The sequence below is a fragment of the Poecilia mexicana genome, unplaced genomic scaffold, assembly GCF_051168715.1.
Source record: "Poecilia mexicana isolate PSO_F unplaced genomic scaffold, ASM5116871v1 scaffold_20, whole genome shotgun sequence".
Taxonomy (NCBI): Eukaryota; Metazoa; Chordata; class Actinopteri; order Cyprinodontiformes; family Poeciliidae; genus Poecilia; species Poecilia mexicana.
In genome coordinates this window covers 2,431,991-2,447,460 of record NW_028263389.1, presented here as the reverse complement: position 1 = coordinate 2,447,460, position 15,470 = coordinate 2,431,991, and positions in this window count along the sequence as shown.

The window sequence follows — 15,470 nt, the reverse complement described above, 5'->3', positions numbered from 1 at the left end:
ATTGTTCCTTTATTATGAAAAACAAGACAGTGATGTCATGGAAAAGTAGTGTACCAGGTCATGATGCAGCAGGACACTGGAAATACCACTCCATGGATGTGAAGGTAAGGTACGGTCATTCTATTTATGTAGCACATTTTCAGCAACAAGGCAATTCAAAGTGCTTTACATGAATTAGGATGAAACACAATAAAACAACAAATCAAAGGAAAGAGCAGAAGAAGAAAAAGGAAAACAAAAAGCATAACCCCATGTTTAAGAATAGGTAGTCTGTGACTTATAAATTAGTACAGATTTCTCTGGATTCTTGTTCTAAGGTAACGAGTAGTTTCTCTAGATGAACTAATAGAAGTTTCTATGGATTCTAAGTTTGTTGTAATTCCTGTTCTGGGTTGAGTGAAGTATACTAAATGTTCTATAAACTAAATGCGAAGTAAAGATGTACTAAAATTAATGAGTACTTATTATTGAATTATTGACTTAAAACAAGCTCCAATATCTTGTTGGAAAGTTATAAGTTAGTTTGGTCTCATTATAAAACGGTTGAACTAGAAACTAGACCAATGATACTTGATAACATTTTGTGTTTTTGCAGTGCTGCTGCAAAATGCCTTGTGTAAAGTTGTAGAAGTGGAGCTGCTGATCCTCCACTGGTGCTTGCACTGGTCATGTGTGTTGTTGCACATTTCAAGATTTAAATGTTGGAGGGCAGATCTGGGTTTGCCTGGCTGGCACAGTCTCTTTTTTTTTTTTTTTTTTGCTCTGAGGCTAGCAGGCTAGCAGGCCAGCAGGCGCTCAGCCTGTGATCTGAAGCCAGCGTCAAACTATCCAAACAGGCCACCTCCAACATCTCCTGCCCCACCGTGATGAGCAGCCGTTTATCTGCAGTCCAGCTGCTGCCCAGGGACAGAGGTGGGACTTCTGGTCACACCGTGTTTAATTTGTCATCCTGGTGTTACTTTTTTTTTTTTCCTCCCAAAATGAGCCCTCCAAACAAACAAAAAAAAAACCTCCCCTGACTTCTCCGAGAGCCAGCTAGAGCATATCAATACCCCACCTGCAAGAAATTACAACATTCCACTTTTACTTGCCTTTTTCTGAACGCCCCTGCCTAGAAAGCCCAGAGAGCTCTAACTAAAGCAGTGCCATAAAATGCGAGGACCACCAACGTGGCGAGGCCCGTTTGCAGTGTCGGTTTAGTGGTTGCTTTGTACCCCACCCTCCTCCTCCTCCTTCTCCTCATCCTCCCCTGGGCCGGTTCGGGTGCATTACAGGGTTTTACTGTCCGGCGGCTGCAATTTTTTGCTGATGTTTGGGAAAAACGGGACCAAGAGCAAAAAAGAAAAAAAAAAAAAAAAAAAAAAAAAGAAAAAAACTATGAAAATATTGATCCATGTGGTTTGTAGAAGTGGGTGGCAGTCAGGTCGATTTTGTGATAACTCCGTTTCCTGAGCGGACGTTTGTTTAGACTGCTTTTTGACTTAGCACTGTGATGAAAATATGAGGTGAAGTAAAATATTATTTATCACTTGGAGCAGCTTCATAAACACAGGAATGCTGATTTTTTTTTGAAGATTTTTTTCAATTAAAAATGATCAGAAACTGTTCTAAGGTCTGGATTAAGTTTGGGCGATTGGATGAATTTATCGCCTATCAACCTTCAACGGTCTCTCTTTTTTTTTTTTTTTTTGGCCTACTTTTACTTACTTTTTAATTAATAACGATGTTAACTGAAGCCAAAAGACGCAGCTCATGGAAAAAATAACTAATGCTGTTTTTAATGGTGCACACAAACTTCTTCCAGCTGCAAGAAAAACCTTTTATTTATTCCCAGAGAGCCTCCAAATGTAGCGGAGAACTACATACTCAGACCTACAACAGAAAGGCAGCACCTACACTGTAAAAATTATTAGGGTGGTTAAACTTAAAAACTTGAGTACTCTTGTCAAGTAAAATTACAATCATGTTCTATTTGAACTCAAATAATTAAGTTATACCACTTGTCTAATTAATGACTACGTGTTGTATGAACTTCATACTCTGAGTTTAAACAACTTGCAAAGTTACATTATCCATTCATAAAAACTTGTTTTCTTTTGTTAAAGTAACAAACAATTATATATACTTTCAACTCTCATTTTAAAGTTAAACTGACCAACTTTATTCATACCAATTCCCTTTTTGAGTTAAGTTAACTCAAGATTTTAAGGCAGCAAATGAACTTAAAATTGCAATTTAAGTAAACTAACATTTCCAAATACTGTTCACTTTCTCCACTAATAATGTCAAGTTCAGTTTCCTAAAAATAATTACACCAAATATGCTTCCATTTCAAATATCAAACATTTATTTTTATCTTTCTCTATCAAATACAGATGAGACAAGTCTTAAATCAAGTATAAATGAAAACATTTGTCCAAGAAGCAGAAGTATTGACATTTATTGGAGGACCGAAACCAACAAAAACATAAATAATTTTTTTGACAAATAACAGAAATAATTTATATACAACTCAATAAATAAATGCAATTAAAAGGCACCAATTAAGAACCTTACCTAATGTTTTATAAATTTAATTGACCATATTCATTTTTCCACCTTGGTTCCAACAAATTATAGATTTGAGCAAAATTTAGTTTGTTTTAAAAAAAAATGTTTTATTTAGTGTATTTATTTATTGGTCAGTTTCAGTCCTCCATGGAAATTAGACCATTATTTTTAAAAATATTCTAACCACGTTCAAGAGTGGCAGTGTAAAGTCCATACAACTAGCTACCATCTTTCAAAAACAGTCCAAAAAGTGCTAAACAATCAATCAGTGTTTAAAACTCAGGACAACCCTGTGAGGTTTTTCCACAAATTCAGCACAATGCTAAATGTTTTAGTGCAAAACCATTAGTATCAACATTTAGTGCATAGAACAAACTAAACAAATTTTTACAGAAACTCTTATGTAAGAAAATAAAACTGAAAACATACCAGATGTTACAGTTTGTACCTCAGGATTTTGTTTCTCAAACCATGTAGTCGAGCTGAGGCCTGGTCTGGTTTGATCTTCATCACCACTCTGAAGAAACTCAAACGAATACTTCATGTCCTCTGGATACTTCAGATTGACACAGTAGATGACAACCATAAGCGTAACAAATCCAAGTGTCACATCTTTAATGTTGTGAAGCACAATGGTCTCCTCCACATCGAAGGATGGCCCCCTGTTCACCACCTTCACAGGCAATCAGGAGATCAACCTGCATCCCCTTCATGGCATCATCCAGAAAATCAGCATGGGCCTTAAAAAGAAGAAATAATTAATGCAAAGAATTCAAACACTCTGGTATCTTTATACTGGAAGTTTTTATGCTATTGTGAGGATTAACAATCTGCATGTTTTGACACTTGTGGGGTTGTATGATGCACTTCTGTTCAGTCAGTGAATATAACCTGACACACACTCCCAGTTTGTCAAAGCATAGAGTATAATGCCAATGAAACAGGCCACTGTTGTGGATGAAGCCAACATCAAGAAGTTTTAGACACTGAAAATAAGCCCCACCTGAAAAAAAACCCAGTTTATGTATACACGATATTCAAAGTATTTTCAGCACTTTACTTGGTCAGATAGTCCTATTTGACAAACTTTTTTCATCCACAAAACTTATATTTTCATGCACATGAACACAGTGTGTGGCAGATTAAAAACCACTATGGTGAAGCACTGAAATTATTCTAAAAATGTAGAACACTAGCAGTGTTTTCATTTTAATGCTTTTTTTTAAATCAGCAAATTTTTAAAATGTCAAAAGAAATTTAAAAAGAAAATGCAAATCAGGCATGTTTCCATCAACTGGCTTTCAGCAAAATCAATCAGGATACACAAAGTAATTACATCAGAATTTGATGTTATGCATGGCTGTAGTAAACGGGATGTCTCTTAACAAGGACTAGAAATAAGTTTTTGCACACACAAATGCTACAAAAAGATTTTTTTTTTAAATGATTGCAAGAAAGAGGAATAGGCAAATATGTAAACAGTTTTGTAATATTTGTTAGTCTTACATCACACATCCTGATGACAGTTGATGGATCTTCAGCCAGATATGTAGCATGGCAAACCAAGCAGAGCAGCAGCCCTTCTCCTGTCATTTGTGTCCTTCAAGAGATGAGACATTCAGTAAGATGAATATATTTTAACAAAAATAACAAATTATGCCTTGTTTTCTAGCCATCTTCAGCTCTGCTTACATCTTTTGCAAGGCAGTCCAAAGTGTCTTTGAGTGGCTGCTTCTTTCCAGATTTGGCTGCTGCTTTGTAGACCTCCAGCAGTCTCGGAACCAGGCCATCAAGTCCTTCAAGAAAAGATTCCAGAACGTCTTTGGTGACAATTCTTGTAAATTCAGCCCTAATTTGAGGTGACTGAATATAAAACTTGTCTCAATAGGACACAGTTAACTCAGTTTTAAATCACTAAATCTCCTGGTGGAACTAATTCAGTTGTGCGATTACCTGTCTCTCATGGAACAGACCTGGCCATCGGGAGATGAGCTCTGTGATGTGTGGTTGATCTCCTACAATCTCAAAACAAAAAAGTATTTTAATATTTAAGATAATCAGTAACAGCAGTATGGGGCAAGGATACATGAAAAAAAGGACACGGCTAATTACTGACAAGGAACAAGACTAATTACTGACCCACAGCCTTTACTGAAGCCGCTAACTCACCTGCAGTCAGCACGTCGATGCAAAACTTTGACCAAGCGCCACATATGTGCTTCTGGGGAAGTGTACAATACAAAAATCGTGGTAGCTGCTTGTATTTTCTCTTAAGAAAAGGTCTATAAGCGCAACCGAGTAGCATACTGCGTTTAGCTAGCTGCATTAACTAGCTCCTGCCCTCGACAGTTAGCAAGCTGTTGTTTTATGTCCTGTGTTTAAACATGTAACAGAGACACGAACTTTTAGCTCTTAACATATTTTAAAAATGGATGGCATTACCAAAAAACGACAAATGCAGCTTACCTTACTTCTATGGCTCCAGCTCACTTCGCGTTTAGAAAAAATGCACCGCCAAATTTGAACAGCCTTTGGGACTGATCCAGGTCTTGGAAGAAATGGTATTCATCCGCGACTTTGCTTTCGACGTCCTTAATCTGGTCAGGTGGTGTTCTTCTTCTTCATTTAATGTGCAATTCTAACTGGGATGGAGAACTTTATAAAGTCTTACTAAATCTTACATCATATTTAGTCCCTTATCAGATAAAGAGCGAATTTCCGGCACTATTTGGATCTCGCATTAATATTGCCAGTGGTGATAAGTTTTTATAAGATCCGGTTACCATTTTAAAACTCAGATTGTCGAGTTATGTTCACAAATTTAAATTTATGTTTCATTGAACTGACTCACATTCTTGAGTTGAAATGCCAATAACTCATGAAATTAAGTTGAAATTACTTAACTCATTATGTTAATTGGAAGTAACTTATATAAAAACGTTATGTCAACTAATGGAGGGGATGACTTTTAACAGTGTACCTACTGCCAGGGTGATTGTACACATATATTGCAAAAAGAGAAATAAATTTCTGCCAAAAAAAAACCTCAAATTTTGAGATTAATCTCAGAAAATTCCTATAAAAACTAGGAAATTTTCAACTTTTGAAACTCAGAAATTTTCACATTTTTTTCCTAGATATTTTCTAAAATTAATCTAATATTTTCTGAGTTTTTCTAGAATTTTTTTCTACTTTTCAAACCCTGAAATTTCCTTGTTTTTTGGTGAAAACTTACTCATTTTCTGTCGACAGTGGCCCTAACTTGGCCTGCGTATGTATCCTGTGTCAAGAAAAGACATTTATCTAAACAATAAACGCAATGTTTGGACCGATGCCTAAGCAGCTTAATCATGCTTACGAGCATGATTCTTATGGACCAAGAATGAAACAAACACAAATTAAACAAAAACTAAAATAAAGAATGGTCTCCAGCAACAGCGTGCACTATCATTAAAAAATGTAAATAAAAATCTACCGCAGTTTTAAGTCTTTTCGAGCAATTTGGTGCATCCAAAATCAACACATGACGGGAAAAACCAAAAGCTTCCTTTGACATGGAAAACAAGAAAACGAACAAGAAACTAAAACTGGTAGTGTACAAGAGGTGCAGCGTCACCATTTTAATCGAATAAACTGAGAAATGCATCTCTACACAAAAAAATCAGCTGGCTGCTTTATTTGAGCCAACAGAGCAGGGCCGTGCAGCGTTCCGGTATGAATTTACCTTTCGGTACTTCCGTCTGCATGTGACCCGTCAGGATTATTCCACAAATGGAAATCTGGCGTGAGAGAAGCAGAGTTTGCGAGGGAGTGACGCTGGCTGAAAGGAGAAACAACACACACACGTACACACATATCCTACAGAAGGGAGAAAGGAGGATGTGATTCCAGCTGGACTTCATTAATATGTCAGCTGTCCTTAATGTGAACGCTACCTTGGAGTGATGATTTAAGAAACTCTCTGCTGTTCCCTGCAGCTTAGGAAACTATTTTATATGTCACTCCTCACACACAGACACAGACACACACACAAATACACACGCAGACTACACAAGCTTTTATTTGCAAAGCAGAACATTCTCATTTAGTTCAGATTTGCAATCAGGCGTAAAATACAGATGTGGATAGATTTGTTGTTGACATGGTAAAGATGTAGAAGAAGTCTTAAAGGGACAGTATTATATATTTCCAAGGCACAGTGCTATCTCATAGCATAATCAAGTAACTATGTTGCATTCAGTTTCTATAAAAATGCATTTTATATCAAATATGACTTGAAAAGAAATTTGACTTTGTAATTTAACACCTTGAAATTGGTTCTCTGTCTCTTTAAAACGCCCATCTCTTTCTGAAATTCCGCCTTCAGGAAGTCATCACAACATGGCTCCTCTATTAACCCTTTAACAACACTTTTACCAGCGTTGCACTGAGAAGTTGCTGTTTCACCAGGTTTTTGCTAATTGCTGCCCGGCTAGTCTGAAGGAGCTGAGTGTGGGAGTGTGGCGGGGGAGGGCTGATCTGTGAGGCAGAAACTCTAATGCTTGGAAACTGCAGCTCAGAAGAGGAGCTTTGTCCTTAAAGGCGGGGCTAGGTCCACCCAGATGTTTTGCACAGCTAAATGGTTGCCATGAGAGATTAAAGGATTTCTCATACATGCATGAAAGAATCAAGTGAACACTCCTGGTATCAGTGTTGTGGTACTCGAAGTTGGTCTTGGTCTTAAGACCGGTCTTAAGACCATTTTTTGATGGTCTCGGTCTCGTCTCGGACTCGACCGCATTTGGTCTCGGTCTTGTCTCGGTCTCGGGCGCTGAGGACTCGGCATTTTATTTCAAGACCAGTCAAGACCGCAACTGTGAAAATATCACTAAACGTACAGCACACTATCTAGTTTATTTAACATATTTGTTTTCAGTGGATGGAAAACGCACCGATTAAAATCCAAGCAACTAGGTGTTTCTGTTACTCCCCCCACCCTCCCCACCTTTTACTCTCCTTCCTCCTCCCCTCCCCACCTTTCACTCGCGCGCGGCGCTCCAGGACATGCGCAGTGGTTTCCTCTCAGCGGCAGAAAATGTTTGTCTAATCGTCAGTAATGGAATATCGCTGCATAAATAGTAAGAAATCCGATGGCCACAGCTAACTCAGCAGCGCTTCGCTTTCACAGACGGTGGGGACAACGTCTAACTTTTTTCGTCACTTAGAAAAGTAGCTCAAAAAGGTAAGCTCTGTTAACGTGATGTTATCAAAGCTAGCTGTACAGAGACACATAAGCATTGTGATGAAAAATGTTATCACTCACTGTGCTGAATTATTGTGCGGAGGTGTTGACTGACTTGTCGCATATATGGGACAACGCTATGTCCAAAAGTCTGCAATATAGTGAGGTGACATTCAGAAACAGTCGATTCTTCTCCACGGCTCTTTACTTATTAGATAGGACTGGAGTGTCACTCACTGAGAGCCGTTGTTCTATCAGATTACCATACACTGTCAGAATAGCATAACATGCATTAAGCATTAAGAAATCCGACCGTCAGAGGAGTTGTCAGTTCACCATACGCAGCAAGTTATGATGAACATAAGTCATTAAATTGTTTTCAATGATAACTATATAGATATACATGTGTTGTCATGGTTGCAAAGTGTATTTAAAGCAGGTCTGGCTGCAGCTGGAGTCAGCTACAACACACGCCCGTGTAAAACTCACTTAACCGCTAAGTCAGGATGTCATACAACTGTTAATAATAAAGTGTATGACGATCTACGTCATGATTCTATGTTGTTGATTAAATGAAATCTTATGGTAATGACGTGTCTGACAGATATAGCCGGTGTTCTATCACATAGCCATACGCTGTCAGAATAGCATACATGCAGTGAGTACCATGCCAGCGCATGCGCATTAAGTCCGACCGTCAGTGTAGTTGTCAGTATACGCAACAAGTTATGACGAAAATAAGTAATTAAATTGTTTATAATATGACATAATGTGATAACTAAATGGATATACATGCGTTGTCGTGGTTTCAAAGTGTGTTTAAAGCAGGTCTGGCTGCAGCTGGATGCCATACAACTGTTAATAACCAAGTGTATGATGATCTACGTCATGATTCTATGTTGCTGATTAAATAAAATCATATGGTAATGACAGCGTATGCATGTCTGAGCTAAGCGTACGACTATCTGACAACGTATGCTGATCTGACAGAACACCGTGAGTTCGTGTTAAGCGTATGACGATCTGACCTGAGAGAACACCCGTTCTTTGTTCTTGTAATGCTCTGTGTACACTGCATCATTATTTAATTTTATTATGTACGTCAATATTTAAATTAACAAATAACTAAAACACAAGAACGAAAGAGCACGCAGAGCATGCACTCTTTGATTGTTTTTGTTCAAAGTGGCAGCTGTAATGTCTGCCATGGTGTCAGACTACCTGGCTTCATGTACTGGGATAGAGAGTGAAAACAGTCACGATGAGCGCCTTCTGTTTGGTTACTTCTTGCTTGTTGCTCCTTGGTCAGTGTTCATAGTTGAGTGTTATTTACCATCAGGGCATTGCCTCAATTGCTATGTTTAATGGTGCAGACAGTGGTGGTTTCTGACATGAGCAATATGGGCAAATGCCCAGGGCATTATGTTTTTAGGGATGGCACGAGACCATCACACTTTTTAGCATATAAATGGAATATTTAATATTGGTAAAATGTATTAAGTATTTAATATCTAGGTGTTTTATGGTACTATGGATCTTTCAGATTATTTTGAGAAGCAATTTCGATCATATTTTACATTTTATTGTGTCATGTAGCGCGGGCTGGTCTTGGTCTTGACTCGGTCTCGACTTCCCTCGGTCTTGGTCTTGACTTGGTCTCGGACCCCAAAAGTCTTGGTCTTGTCTCGGTCTCGATACACTCTGGTCTTGGTCTTGTCTTGGTCTCGGGTTAGGTGGTCTTGAACACAACACTGCCTGGTATGTTTTTGAAGAGGGAATAACATTATAACATGATGTAAAGCTCGAAGTAGTAGATATTACATAATACTGCTAATTGAAATGACTCTTTTCACAGCAGCACCAGATTAAGAGATAAATGCTTTTACAAAAACTAAATCAGAGGTTCCATATCTGCCTACAGGACAGTGCCTGGTCTTCTCTAGCATTTTAAAGGTTGGGGAGAAGGATCTTTGACCATTCCTCTTGGCACAATCTCCCGAGATCATCATCATCATTCTCTTTAGGTCAACAGAGGTTTTCCATGACATTTAGTTCTGAGGACTGAGATTGTCATAGTGGAAGGTTATTATTGTGCCTGCTGAGCCATTTCCGCATTGATACGGTCAGCAGTCTGGGGATCATTACTCCGTCGAAAGACCAACATTTATCTAAACTCTCCTGGTATTTCAACGGCTTCACAGTGTCATACAGTCTAATAAGGTTCACAGAACAATTTAGGCCTATAGCATTTCAGATCCTCCATTCCTCATTTCCAAACATCGTTTGTTTTACACAAAACCCACAATGTAGTTTGTCTGTGGCTAAAAAACTCAACCACTGTCTCATCTAACTAACGGAAACTGTTCCCGTGCCATAAGAGTTAACCAAACGCTATGCGATTACAATTGTGATGGTAGGACAGAAAAGGATTCTGTTGACTTCTGAATGTGGAAGATTTCCATTACTTTATGAAAATGATACAAAGGTAAAGCTGCAGAAGTAAGCTCTTGTAAAATATGAAATCACAATATGGCAGCTACATGTAAGAAATGCTTGACATCTACGTCAGTTTGTGTGAAGTCATGCCATAATGTGGAAAAGTTAAGGAATGTGAAGACTTGCACATCCCTACATCCTTAATGAAAATTAAGGCTGTTTTCACATCTGATACTACCATACGGGTGGACTTGGTTGGATTCACCCCTTCACCTGTGGTGGCTCTGCACCAAGATCTCAAGAAAACATGAAAAACTGAGTGCAGCTTCCTTCTTAACAAGATGTGAACAAAAATTGAGTTGTGTCAGATTTTAGGGGTTGTAGGATTTCTATTTTGTCTTTAGTAAATGACCATCAGTAATTTCTTCAGCCAGTGTTAGACTTGCAGGTTTGTTTTGGTTGTATTTACCCAGAATGCTGTGCGCTATAGTTCACTTCTTGCTTTTGGAGCAGTATCAGGTCTGCATGGCGTTCACATATACATTCAAACTGCGAGTTCACCCCAACCGACGTGAGACCTATATGTGTCTGTGGACCAGAGTTTGCTTTTTTGGTCCACATCAGAAATGGATTATGTATTCACACCTTCCCAAGAGAACCGGACTTTCTACACAAACGAGAATTTGATTAAAGCAGATTTAACAGAGCTGTTGTGAATGCAGACCAGCCCTGAAACAAATGAACAAATGAAACCATAAAAAAAGACAAACAGATTCAACTGAAGGAGATTCACCTCTCCTTCACCCGTCTTTATCTGGCTTCCAGACGTCTTCCCTGCTTCTGGATTTCTTGGCAAACTGTGAACTCTGTTGTGTCCCTGCTGACTGGTCAGCGTCAGTGGTGAGGGAAACATGTTCCTGTTGTCTCCGTGGGAACCCCGCTTGTAGTAGGCCGCATTCCAGGAGATAACGCCATGGGAACATTTTCGATACGTCTTTGTGCTAAAACCAACCTGGCACCGTGCTTCAATCTGCCGGACAGCTTGATTCTGTCACTACGCGCTTTCTAGGCTGACAGCTACTCTGAAGAAGTACAGTAACCAAAAAAGGCATCCATCATAATTACAGCGCAGGCTTTTAAGTTTCACACTCACATGCTGATTGTTTATAAAGCAAAGGCATTCCATTTGTCATGAGAGTTTAATAAGCTACCATGTAGGTCGGAGGGGGAGCATGTTGCTTCTTGGCTGTTGCGGTAATCACCTTTCTTGGAATAAACGTACGCTCATTACTCACATGGAGACTGATTTCAGGAGCTTATGCTGGGTGCCAAGTCAGAGTTGGCAAAAGTTTGGCAGGAAAACAAACACAAAAAATACATTTCCGTAAAAACAATGTATTAGGGCTGCCGTCGCTCTCTTTCCCCCCAGAAAACAACCGCCCGGTCGGAGCGTTCTTTTTTTAATCTGGAAAACTGAATCCGCTGCAATCTGCTGCTCCGGTAGGGTATGAAACCGCAGAGAGTTTGTTGTCCCAGAGGTGGGGAGGACATTATACTAATAAACTCCTCTGGGACAAACAAAGGGGAGTCAAGTCTGAAAGGCTGCATGCTGGAGTAAACGCTAAAGTTCATCTCGGGGTAGCAATCTGAACCGCAGTGTTTGGCCTAACCATAACGTGAAACCCACGCCGCCCTGAATGTGGCTCTGGCCAACGTGCAGTCAGGAAGTCTATAATCTAACAGGGGCTCTGTTATGTCTCTGTGAGGGCTGAGTGGAGGTTAGATGTTTACTGAAGGTAGAGGTCAGGGGTTACTCTCAGAGGGCAGGGTGTCCACGTTTGGGGGTTAATGCGAGCAGCCTTTTTTTTGGCCTTGGGGGTTGCAGCGTTTAAGGATCCAAAGGGTTCAGAGAACTCCTTTCAAGCATTTCTCCTCTTTCGACAAATGACAGAAAGCTACACGTTCAGCTGAAAACAGTGGCGAGGAAACCTCTGAGGATCATGCGTAGGAGGCCAGAGGCAGAGAGGATATCATTACGGCCTAATTACAGCAAACGAGCAGGTACGGGAACCCTTCTTCATCCTGCAGACAACAAAAGGGCATCTGCAACCACAAGCACCCACACCTTCTGCACACTAGTCTGACTCTACAGATTGCTCACACATGTTCCTGGCTGACCGCCACACGCCAACTCACTAACCCTCACAAGGCAAGCAGGAGTGGCGAGCGTCACGGAGGACGTATAGGCCGAACCAAACTGGAGTCAACCGTAGAAGCGGACAGTGTGTAACTCTGGCCTCCAAAAACAACAAAGACAGACCACTCCACATCAGCAGGAGGAGAGCACAGCCTCCCCAGAGAGCGGCAAACATTTAACTGAAAGACACGGAAGGACACGGCAAGACGACTTTGCCTTCCGTCTGCACATTGATGTTAAACTGTCTTTTAACTGTTAAAAGACTGAACTGAAGCCGTAATCTTTGGATCTAGGGAGGAATGACCCACAGTCAGAAACCAGCGATCAGGCCCAAAATCTGGGTGTGGTGATGGACTCAGACCTGAACCTTCAGAGCCACATAAAGACAGTTACCAAGTCGGCCTTCTATCACCTGAAGAACATTTCCAGGATTAGAGGAGTAATGTCCCAGCAAGATCTACAGAAACTCATCCATGTGTTAATCTTTAGTAGCACTGATTAGTGAAACAGTGTCTTTACAGGTCTATCTAAAAAGTCAGATAGCTACAGCTGATCCAAAATGCTGTTGCTGTTGTTCTGACTAAAACCAGTAAGATAGAGCACATCAGCCCAGTTCTAAAGTCCTTCCACTGAGAGAATATACTTTAAAATATTGTTGTTAGTTTATAAATCACCACAATACATTAAAGATCTGCTGTTGTTGTATCAACCTTTGAGAACCTCTCAGGTCTTCTGGATCTGCTCTGCATCCCCAGAACCAGAACCAAACACAAAGAAGAAGCATTCAGCTTCTATGCACCACAAAACTGGAACAAACTTCCAGAAAACTGCAAAACAACCGAAGCACTGAGTTCCTTTAAATTAAGACTATGAACCCACCTGTTTAGTGTTGCCTTTAATTAGTAGTAAGTGCAACATTGCTCAACATATTTACTATTAATGATTTTGATGGTGGCATTTGACGAAATGTAATGTTTACTGCACGTTTGTCAATTGGTGACTTTGAACTGCCTTCCTCCTGAAGTGTGCTACGAATACATAATATCCTATAATAATAAGTAATCTGACTTTTAAATTGGGAGGTGAGAAGTTGCGTTCAAGAATTCATTTGTTTTGCAGCTGATCAAATAAGCCAACCAGGCTTTCAGCTGAACAGGAGATGGATAAGGACAACGACTGGCTGAGCTGAAGTAACCAGAAAAAAAGAGAAATACATAGATGTAAATGTTTTTTGGTTTTCAGGATCTTCAAACAGGATGGTTTCCACATGGCACAATGAATACTGAGATACAGAGAGCTGGAGCTTTGGATTTTGGACACATTAGTGTTAAAAAATCCAGGCGATATTTGAGAGTTAAAATCTTTCTCTTCCTAAACCACATCCTTCTGCTAAATACTGGTATTTCTTGAAACACTCACTGCACTCATTCATTCCAGTTTGAATAAACTCTTGGCTGGGTTGACATTTTTTCTAACAGACATGGAGTAACTTCACACTGTAGTCATATGCTAGAGAAGAATAGGTGTTTTGTGTGTACTTAAGGAAAATATACCTTAGTATATTCATTATACAAAATGTACTCATGAAGCCAAATATGAAGAGAATTGTTCTGTGCAAAGCCATAACCGAACTTTACCTCGACATATCGTGTGATGTTTTTGTTAAAATCACTAATATGGTAATGTATTTTTAACATTCCAGAGAAACATCAGCGTTCAGATCTACTTACCCAGTGTCATTCATTTATAATGTTCTTGCTTTGACTATTAGATGACAGTTCATCAGCTTTGATGCATTTGCTCCTTTGTGAAAATGACTTGTTCTGAGCGATGTCAGAAAGACGTTTTATGGATGATAATGTCAACAACTCTACTATTCATTGTTGGCAGCCTCTTCAGACAACGACAGTGATATCATTTCTGAATTCAAACACAGCAAGACAGCACTCATAAAAAATACTCTGATATTAATAACCAACCACCTGATTATTTAGGCACTGCCAGGCCTATCAATATGTTGAAGACTGGACTTTTACAGGCATACAAATATTCCATTCAATTAGTTTTGAGAAAATTGTAGTTGGTGATTCTACAGAAGAGCTACGGATTCAACACTTTGGATTGACACATAACTTTTTATTAACTGTGTGAGCTGAGGGGAGCCAGCTGCACATGGTCCAAACAAACAAACACAAACCATCATCCTGCTGCTACTTCCTGTTGTCTTCTTCATTTCCACTGACAGTACCTGTTGATCACATGACTTGTATGATGCAAAAGGTGTTTCGGTTGCAGTTTTGTGAAATACATCTATTCATCTGGAGCTGAAAAACCACACCATACAAGCACAAAAGTATTTTATCAAAAAATGTGTGTTTTTTTTTTAATTTGAAATGTTTACATCAGGCAATTTTTTTCCATACTTTTAATTTGCACAATATGATGGTTAATGGGAAAGCACATGGTATGCTGGCCAGCATTAACTTTACCCAGACCCTCTGTTTTGGTGAGAGAATGCCAAGTCAAGATACGCACCAGCTGCGTTTCCATTGACCTTAAAATTACACAAATCGGAATCACAAAAATAAATTTGCTTAACGGAAACACGCAAATGAAGAAAAAAGCATGGAATTCAATAAAAGGCTTTGGTGGTAGGATGAGGTGGTTCTTTGGCTTTATTATCCAAAACTGCAATGGAAGCACTTTTTTCACATCACACAAGTCACATGATAGGCATCATGATAGACAATTGAACAGTAGAAGACGATGAGGACGATCGTGTGTTATGTTTTTTTTTTATCAACTTTATCACGTGAAAAAGTAATCCTTGTTATTCTTGTGTGATTTTAATTGCATTTCTCATTTAACGGAAACACTGCGATTTTGAAACTGCTAATGTTTTTTCGACATTAGCGGAATAACAGACAACGTTTTGCACACATTTGTAAAGGAAACACAGCTAGTCTTCTGCATCCATTTCACAGTCACATGGATTACAGGGAGGTCATCTGCCATCACAAAAACTGTCTTTGACTGGCTTAAGGGGCAAACTTGGTACAGCAGGAA